This window comes from Myotis davidii, unplaced genomic scaffold (genome assembly GCF_000327345.1).
Source record: "Myotis davidii unplaced genomic scaffold, ASM32734v1 scaffold72, whole genome shotgun sequence".
Classification (NCBI taxonomy): domain Eukaryota; kingdom Metazoa; phylum Chordata; class Mammalia; order Chiroptera; family Vespertilionidae; genus Myotis; species Myotis davidii.
In genome coordinates this window covers 4,906,553-4,916,503 of record NW_006284618.1, presented here as the reverse complement: position 1 = coordinate 4,916,503, position 9,951 = coordinate 4,906,553, and positions in this window count along the sequence as shown.

Sequence of the window (9,951 nt, the reverse complement as noted above, 5' to 3'; positions counted from 1 at the left end):
CACCCAGCGACCAGGGAACTGTCCACGAGGCTTCGGTGCTGAAGGGCGCTGGGTGACGGCCCAACACCGCAGCCTCATCAAGGACTCAGGCATCTCCGTGCACGAAGAAGCCCCTCTGCCTGGTGCCAGCCCGGCCAGGAGTGCCTTCCAGCTCCACCCCCACCCGCTGAACCCCGGTGCTTGTTGTAAGGCATGGTGTTTGGCTGCTGCGCCTGGCCGTTCACCCCACCCCTCCGGCAGGCTAGCCACACGTCTGTTCCTCTGCCCTCGGCCTGGTCACCCTGCAAGGCCATTGGATGATACCAGCCCCCTAACCCTGCTGACTAGGCATCCGCTCCTCGCAGGCAGGGGCTGACACATGTGCGCCTGAGTGCCCACCTCCCCTGGCGATGTCCATAAACGAGGTGAGGAAGCCCGGAGGTCACTGCGCCCGCTCTGTGTGCCAGGCCCACGTGCGCGCATGCGCTGCGGTGTTTGGTACTCCGGACAGCCCGCGGGCGTTAGCACCGTGAACCACACTTTTCCGATAAGGAACGGAGGCGCAGAGCAGTCAAGTGGCCTTCGCAAAGTCACAGAATTAACACAGGGCCTCTGTGGAGCCCTGGCCACATCAGGCTCAAGACCACAGCCGCGAGACAGCACTGAACGAGCTCTCAGGGCCACTTCTCTGTCCCTGTTCCCCCGAAAACACTCCCTTTCCCTTTCTAGCTGCCCCTGCTCCCTCCCCCCACCCCACCCCCGGTTCTGCATTTCTGGCAGGAGCTCCGGGCCCTTGTGTTGGGTGAAGGCTTTCTCTTAAGGGCGACTTCATCTAAGATGCATGAGCGACAGCGCCTTGCTTTCTTGGACCGAATTCACGCCTCTTCAGGAGAGAATGCCCTGACCTGCTCAGCTAGCCTCCACCTGGGCTGCTGGCTGGCCATTTTTTTTGCTTTGTTTTGTTTTGTTTTTGCAAAATTCCCAAGTTTGAGCGTCCCTGTATTTCCTGAGTTCCTTGGCTGGTTATGCTGTAAGGGCAGCCTCAGGCGCCGTGTCCGGGGATGAGAGCCCTCCAGCACGTTGGGAAATGGCTCAGGAAAGCCACGGTGATGTGGCAGAGAGGTGCCAGAGCATCTGGTTGCCATGGGAACGGCAGTGGGGTTTCTGACACAGCCGGCAGCCTGGTAAACACCAATATGCTGTCTCATTTCCAGGGAGATAACAAGACGGTGTTCCTCAGCCACCCACTCGCTGAGCGTGGAGAACGGGTCTGACAGAGGCGGGCGGGCGGCGTGGTTTCATTTCTCTGCCGCCTGCAGCCGGCTGTGCACCGGCTGGCATGTCCCTCGATGACACTGGGCTGGGGTTTCTGTCGCCTCATCTCTCCCCAGCCTGCACCGAGAGCGCCCGGGACCGAGCAGGGCTGGACCTGCACACCGCTTCCCGGCGACATGATTCTGGTCGTTGGGCAGAACCGGCTTCCTTCCCGCATGTGCTCAGGAGATACGAAGCAGCTGAGTGCTTTACAGTAAATAGGGTTTGTGATGCCGGTCAGAGCAACACCAGACACCTGCCCTCGCTGACACGCTCCACAGCTGGCAGCTCTCCTCACTGTTGACTGTCAATACAGTGGCTGAAACTCGGGGTGCCTCCCAAGGTCACTCGGCGGGTGAGGTCAGGACCTCCGCGGCCAGAGGGGGTGCTCAGACCACCGGCTTGTTAGCAAGTGAGAACGGTGGTCTTCCATTCCAGAAACGCCCGTGGCATTCCAGAAACCCAGCCACAGTGAGTGAGATGGGTCACAGTTGTTGCCCTGAGAGCACTGGGAGGCAACCAATCAATGTCTCTCTCTCTCTCTCTCTTTCTCTCTCTCTCACTTTTTCCCATTCTTTTTTTTATATATAAAAGTGTGCAAGGCATAAAAAATCCTAGATTAAAAGCACCCCTTCAGTTCTGTACACAGAGTCCCAGACACGCATATGTCCCATTAAGAAGAGTTTTCAAATTGTTGCCATTGGTAACTGTGTGTGTGATTGTGTATGTTGAGTATGTGAGTGAGTGTGAGTGTGTGTGTGTGTGTGTGTGTGTGTGGGAGTGAGTGTCTGTGTGTGTGAGTGTGTGTGTGAGAGTGTGAGTGTGTGAGTGTGTGTGTGTGCGCGCGCATGCGCGTGCATAACATAGGCTGAGAATCCCCTTCCAGATATTTTTTCTGCTGTTATTCAAAAGAATAAACCATGAAAAAAAAATGTGGATACTTTGAGGAAATGTAGGGCATTTCTAGAGCACTTCTAGACGCCTTTCACAGCGGAGTCTGCTCTAGGTTGAGACAGGGTTCAGTTTTCAGATTCTGGAGTTCTCTAGACCTCGCCCCGGTTTCCTTGCTGTGTGCCTTGAAGTTACACCCGAGCCATCAGCAGAGGGCTCCCTCAGCTGCCGGAGCCGGGGCTGGCGTGAGTGTGTGTGTGTGTGTGTGAGTGTGAGTGTAAAGGAGTTGGAGGGACGTAGGTAGGACTGGCGGCTGCCCATGCACTGAGTGCTGTATTTTAAACACGTTGCACACAGGTTCCCAGCCCTGCTTAGCGGCCGGGGAGCTGAACGGCTGGGCTGTGAGCTGGGCTGTGAGCTGGGCTGTGAGCTGAGCTGTGTGATGAGAGGCAGCTGAGACTCTGGGCCTCCCTTAGGCTCCTGGGTCCGCCTGTAGGTCCTTCCGCCTAAAAGCGCACGACCTTGGCCGACTCCCTCACCTTGACGCCCAGCTGCCGGCCAACGTGGTGCAGGAAGGGGCTCGGCTCGGAGACGCGGCTTTCAGAAGCGTTCGGTGAGTCTCCGCTCGTCGTGCTGCGTTCAGTGCCAGACGCCAAGTGGACGACCACCCGGGAAAGTGGCCTACGTGACCTCCCAAGCCAATTGCTCGGGCTCTTCCTTAGCTACGGGGTCTCTCTTCCCTCTGCCGGTCCGACTCCACGCAGCTGCAGCCCAGCTCAGCGCCCGCCCCTCCGCCATGGAGCCCCCGGCCTCAGGAGGACGGGGTCAGCGCCCAGCACCGGGAGCCCTGGCCTCGCTGGGTCAGTGAGACCCGCACAGGTCCTGTAGGCCACGCAGCGCGCCCTGAGGTGCTCACGCAGCCAGTCTGCTGACAGCACGGTTTAGCTAGGGGGCCCCTGGGATACCCCCAGGGAAAGACTAATGTCCAGGGGTCCCCACCACCAGCTTGGCCAACACCTCTGTGTGGGGACCGATCCAGTGGCCGCAGGAAAGGCCACTGCTTGCCTCCGGACATCGTCAGTGTGGGTGCCATCATCTACGGAGTGCGATGCACAGCTCATTCACGGTTTAGACTCTGAGACCGTCTCCCCACCTCCAATGGCTGGTGGCATGTGACATCTCTCCGAACACCCTGGACATTTACGGCGCAGGCCGATCGGTTCTGTTATTCTCTCCACTAAAAAATGCCTTGGCTCATCCCAAAGGCAAGCATGACCTCTGCTGGAAGATTCTTGGGACTGAACATTACCAGGAAGGAAGGAGCTGACCGGGGATTGAACCTGCAACCTTGGTGTATGAGGAAGACCCTCTAACCAATTGAGCTGCCCGGCCAGGGCCGTAGTAATGACTTTTATTAAATATTTACCACTTGCTGAGCCAGGGCTGGGCACCACATAAATGTAAACCTTTTTTGTTCTATTCTTACTCACTGTGTGTCTCACGCAGAGTCTAGCTCCTGCTGTTCCATTGGTGTGAAAGGCACTCACAGATGGGCATTTAGATCCCGCGAGGGGCGGTGCCACGGGAGACAGGCACTGAACTCGCTCCTGAGTGTGTCTTCCTATCCCGCGTGTGGCCCGGCCACCTGCCCACCCACAGTGAGCTGCTGAGGGCGGACACGGAGCCTACACTCAGCTCTGTCTTCCCAGCCCCTGCATCGGACCGGGGACATGGTATACAGTGGGCGCTCAGTGAAGGCTCATGGAACTCAGCTAGGCCTACCTGCCAGGATGTTTGGGGTCCTTTTGATTCACGTGAGAAACAGCAACCAGCTGGCCCTTTAGTAAGAGCTGGTGGAGCTGGGTGTTGGTTACCGAAAAGCGAGCGACAAAATACCAGTAAAGGCCGTTGCCTGGGAGCTGGCACAACGCCCCTCGCAGATCCGACCGATGAAGCCCCGCTGGCTCCCCACGTGGCCGGCGCCGAGCATGTTTGTGTACAGGCAGCCGCGGGCGCCAATCGCCTCCTGACACCCTGCGTGGACCAGCTTCTTCCCCACGCAGCCCCGGCAGCATCATGCTCTCCAGGTCCCTCCATGCTGTCTCAGAGGGTAAGAGATCCTCCTTTTTTACTGCTGCATAGTATCCCATGGTGTAAATGTACCACAGCTTTTTAATCCACTCACCTGGTGATGTCCAGATCTTAGCTACTGTAGATTGTGCTGCTATGAACATAGGGGTTCATATATCCTTTCTGATGGGTGTTTCTGGTTTCTTGGGATCTATTCCTAGCAGTGGGGTCACTGGGTCACATGGCAGTTCCGTATTTAATTTTTGAGGAAACTCCGCACTGGTCTCCACAGTGGCTGCCCCCGTCTGCACGCCCACCAGCAGTGCCCGAGGCTCCCTGTTCGCACCTCCCAGCACTTGTGTTTTGTTGACTCGATGGCAGCCACACTGACCAGCGTGAGGTGTCTCGCTCCTTTGGGAACACTGTTCCCACGGCCCCCCCTTTCACTCCTGCCCGGCATGCGCCCTGGGCCGGCTCGTGGAGACTTCTAGAGCCGCGATGTTCTCATCGGCCCTGCCGCTCGCCTCCTCCATTGCTCCCTCCCGGAGACCAGAACCGGGGCTGGTTCCCTCCGGTTCTCGAGGTCCGGTCCGCACGGTGAGGGCGCATCGGGGGGAGCTCAGTGGGGCCTTCCTTTACCTGGTGATGGCACCGTTCCTGGCTTCGTGGTGGCCGAGGGCAGATGGGGACAGGCGGCCCCAGAGCACTGACCTTCCCCGCTTCAGACCCGGTGACGCTGACAGGCACCAGAGCGCACTGGCTCCCGGCCGGAGCCAGGAACAGACAGCAGCCCGAGTCGTCTGTCCACCCCTGTGGGTCCGCAAACAGAGCCAGCGCCAGTCCCCTCCCGGCCGGACCCAGGAGGCAGGAAACAGGAGGCAGGAGTGCAGCCTGGAGTGCCCATCCTCGTGGGGCCCCCAGGCAGGGCCAGCGCAGGCACCTGTGGAATGTGGGGAGCCCTCTGCCTCCAAGACTGAGTGGAGGAGCGATGCCCCCGGGCAAACTCTCCCTCGTAGATCAGGATGGTGACCGGGGACAACAGGGGCCTCGGGAAACCTCCCACCTGGGAAACTGGCCAGGCGGGCGGGGAGGGCCAGGGCCGGGAGACACGCCTGGGAACGCCCTGAGCTCATGCATCTTCTGAAATCAACACTCCCGTCGCCATGTCACCACCTGTCACCTTCGTCCCAAAGAATCCTGGGGTGGAGGGAGGCAGACCCTCAGGCACAGGTGAGGGGGCGGTGCTTCCTCCCCCTGGAGAGGCCGCCAGCCGCCTGTCCTCTCCGCCAAACAGGACAGAGGAGGCCCTGAGCCGAGAGCCACGTCCCAGGAGAAGTACCGGCGGCTTGGCGTCCACCCATGAGGGCTCTCTGCTATCGCGTGGTCATTTCATGTGCGCACACACACGCTCGCACACACGCGCGCGCACACACGCGCACACGCACACACACACGGGAGGCAGGTGTGAGGGTGCAGTTCCTCCGCCCTCAGCTGCGCGATGAAAGCAGGACTCCGGCCCGTTCTGTGTGTGTGTGATTGGCGTCCACACTCGTCTTGGTGTTGACACAAATGGTAAAGGATGGACGAGGTGCACAGACTGGAAGGCCTTGTGCCGGCGCCCACGTCTTCTCACTCACCCAGGGGCTGTCCCAGGCGACTCCCGGCCGCTGCTCGGGGGACTGGGCCCAGCTGTGGTCCCGGGGAGGCCCGGCCATGTCTGTGCAGAGGGAGCGGCCGCCTCTTCCCTGGGGCTTCCCTCCCTCATGGGCGCCTGAAGCCCCATCTTTGCTTTCAAAGACGCAAGCAGTGCGGTTTCCTTACTGAAGTGACAGACATTTTAAAATCACAAAATCTCACCATTTCCCTTGGGAAAGTTGGGAGAACTTCAATCGCCTGGGGTCTGCAGGCTGGGAAAGCCTCCACGAGCCAGGAATGGAGGCTCCGCAAATCACGCAAAATCACGCCCCAGTGGGGCCCCGAGGGCGGCCCTTCCCCGGCCTCAGCGGGCAGGAGAGGGGGGGTGGGGACTGTCCCGGGAGCAATCCTGTGGCTCCCCAGCCCCGAGCGTGCACAGCTGGGGTGAGTGAGTTCCTCAGAGGCAGCTCCTGGCCGCTCTGGGTGGATTTGGGGGGACCCTGGGCTTGAGCTGATGGGGCGCCCACTGCAGTGAGAATTTCCTGGAATGTGTGGTGTGAGCTGTGTGCGTCCCCTATCCCACGGCGGCCAGGGCCACAGGTCTGGGTTTGGGGATTCAGTCCACCCCGGGGCTGGGCCTCGGACGGGAGGAGAGAGGGCATGGAGCTGAAGGCAGGTTCGGACTGGACCCTGGGGTGGCGAGGCCGGCGTAGACCCGTGGCTGTGCAGCCCAGCGGAGAGCAGGGAGGAGGGGGTGCAGAGACGCACGGGGCCTCTCCTCCTGGGATTCACCCCTGCATCCCGCTGTCCCGTCCTTGTTCTGGCTGCTGCCCATCTCTCCAGTCCGCCGACTCCTGGGGCCAGAGCTCCGCCCGGGACTGGCCATGTCTCTGCTGTTCTCTGACACCTCACAGTCTGTGTGCTCCGCTCCTTCGTCCCGGCCGGCCGGGCCTCGCACCCTCCCCGGGCTGGTGCAGAGGAGCGGACAGAGGGACATCAAGTCCGTGTGTGTGTGTGGGGGGGGGGGCGGGCAGGCACCCGGCCTCCCTCAGGAAAGGACAAGCCCCCTCCCTGCCCTGGCCCTTTAATCCTGTTATCTTCTGCTTGGAGGGGGCAGGGAGGAAGGGATTAGGGCCAGGGGTCCCTGGGGGTGTTTACAGGTAAACAGGGAGGATCCCTATCGCCTGTCACCTGTGGGCTCAGTGCCGGGTGGGAACTGATCTGGGCGGTTTCAGGCCCCTCTCTGCAGTGCAATCTCGGGGTGTGTGAAGGGGGGGTGTCGGGGGCCGAGCACAGATGCCCGGCCTGGGAGGTTCCTGGGGCTGCCAGTGCCTCCCACTCACTGCCCCACTTGGGGCTGCCTGAGCTGGGCCCTGCTCGCTGGTAGCTTCACCCCAGAACTGAAAAGGCAGCTGTGAGAATTTATTTTTCAAGAAGAAATGTTTGTCCCTCAGGCCATGGGGTTTCAGAGTTGACCGGCCAGAGTTCAGAGGTCAGAGCCCGTTAGGGGAAATGAATCCTCCTCAGGCCCCCCGCCAACCCCCCACACCTCCTAATCCCATCAAAGGGGCGAGGGTAGGAAGGGCTGTGGGACACCCACCCCACCCCCAGCCCAGGGAGGAAGTGGTTTGCTCAGAGGCACACAGCCTGCAGGAAGGATTAAGGCCCCGCAGGAACCCCAGGCTCACAGGCCCCACCTGATGGCTTTTTCCTTTATCCTCACCCGAAACAGGTGTTTATTGGTTTGAGAGAGAGAAACACCGATCGGTTACCTCCCAAAAGTGCCCGGCCAGGGATTGAACCCACAATCTTTGGGTGCACGGGACAATGCTCTAACCATCTGGCAACCCGGCCACCCGCGGGGGCCATGCTTCCCTATTTAGATTGTCTGGGATTCAGCCCGTCCGCACAGACTCAGTCAAGGGCATGATCGCTGTCTTTAAGGACTCGGATTAATTATCACGTGGCCTCCATCAGCCTCCAGGGGGGCCAGGACTCGGGCCCCCGAGCCCGCGAGTGAAGGCCCTGAGAAAACTCGTTATAAAAATAAATGAGAAAGCGACACGCAGCGCTCGCTGTGGGCTGGTTGCTGTTCTTCTCTCCAAAGCCCAGGAAAGAGTTCGCTTTACCCCTTCAGTGTCCACGGCCGGAGCCCGTGTCTCGGGCAGAGCCCTGGGCAGGGGGCTCTGTGTGGAGAGAGACGTGGACAGACGTGGACTCACGCAGGGCGGCCGGGCACGGCCACGGCGAGCGGTGGGCACCGCGCAGGGAGGCCCAGGCTCTGCTGGCCTGAGGGGGTCTCAGGGGGCAGGCTGTCGGGTTCCCTGTGGCTGCCATGTTTGAGGACAGAGGGAAAGTTGTTCTAAAAATCATTGTCTGAGAGGCACCGTGTGAACATTCCAAAGTGATGGAGAGCCCGGCCGGCGTGGCTCAGGGGCTGAGCGCCGACCCATGAACCTGGAGGTCAGGGTTCGATTCCCAGCCAGGGCACATGCTTGGGGTTGTGGGCTCCATCCCCAGTGGGGGGCGAGCAGGAGGCAGCTGATCCGTGATTCTCTCTCATCATGGCTGTTTCTCTCTCTCCCTCTCCTTCCTCTCTGACATCAATAAACGCATTTTTTTAAAGTGACTCTGAGCCCATCCGCGGCCCCAGAACGGACGCTGTGTTCGAGTTAATTCTGAGTGGGGCCTACAAGCCCACTAGTGCTTTGGGGTGGCCCCCCGTTACTTTCTGTCCACAAGGCACCGTGGGACTCAGCCAGGCAGAAGGGGACTCGCCGGCTGGACTGGTCTGTGGGGGTGAAGACGGTGGGTCCCAGAAAGCCCGAGGTTTGGGGGGCTGGGTGGTGGGCAGGCCCAGCCAGGAGACGAACCAGGCTCATGGGAAAGACTGGGGGGGGGGGGCACCACCTCCAGGGGCCCCTGGGACACCCTGTGTGCTACAACTAGAGGTGAATTGGGGAGCTGGAGGGAGCAGCAGAGGGTTGAGGGCCAGCCTGCGCCCCCTGCTGGGGACTCTCGGGCTGTAGGACCCTCCGGCCCAGAAGGAGCAGGTCTGAGGCTGGTGCTGAGGCCAGGTGTGCGGCCAGGTGTGCGGCCAGGTGTGGGGCTGAGAGTGCCCGCAGGTGATGAGGCGAGGACAGAGTGAAGGCAGCTGGTGTCACACAGGAAGCAGCCAGTGGAGGAGGCAGAGGGGAGGCCGGGAGGCTGCTCTGAGACCTTCCCCTGATGACCGGCCTGCAGGAAGCGTAAAGATGAGGTGAGGAGCCAGTCGCAGAGCTGAGGGGGATGGGGGGGAGGGGAGGAATTGGGAAAAGGAGTCAGGTCAGAGAAGCTGGGGCGTGTCTGGGGTGCGAAGGGCGGCTTCTCTTTCCAAGGCTCCTCCCACTGGACCCCCCTTGGGGCCTCGCAGGCTCACTTGGAGCGGGGAGTTTGCAGAGGACTGAGAGGTGGCAAGGCTTTGCTCTGGCGGGGACCCCGGGAGTGAGCAGGAGGTGCGGAGGAAGCTGTGTCCACAGGCCAGGCCACAGAGGAGAGGTTCGGGGTGGGGGGACCCCTGCTCCTCCCTTTTCCTGAGTCCGGAGAAGATGGGACCCGACAGGGAAAGGGCAGGCAGGGCACGCAGCGTGGAGGGAGCTGCCCCCAGGTCTCGCCTCTGGGTCGGTCCCCATCTGACCCTGATCCACGAGCTTCTACCGCCCCCTCGTGGCGGCGCGTTGAAACGGCCCATTGATGATGCTGCGCAGGCCCGGGCGGCGCAGGTTCCCTAAAGGCCTTGTCCCGCCGCCTCGGAATTCCCCCCAAAAAGGTCCACAGAGGCCCAACCTGCCTGTGCCCCAAAACTCCGAACGGTGAGTGGGGTGGCGCCCCTAACGCCCAGCAGAGCCGCCAGAACTACAGGGAACGGGTGGAAGATAGAACGATTCCTTCAGCGACTCGCCAGAAGCACAATTCCCAAACTACCCGCTAGGCGGCAGTGCTGCTCCCACTGAGGCTCCAGAGCCAGAGAGCAATGTGCGGGCCACCAGCCACCCGGCCACCCGGCCACCCGGCCACCGGGCC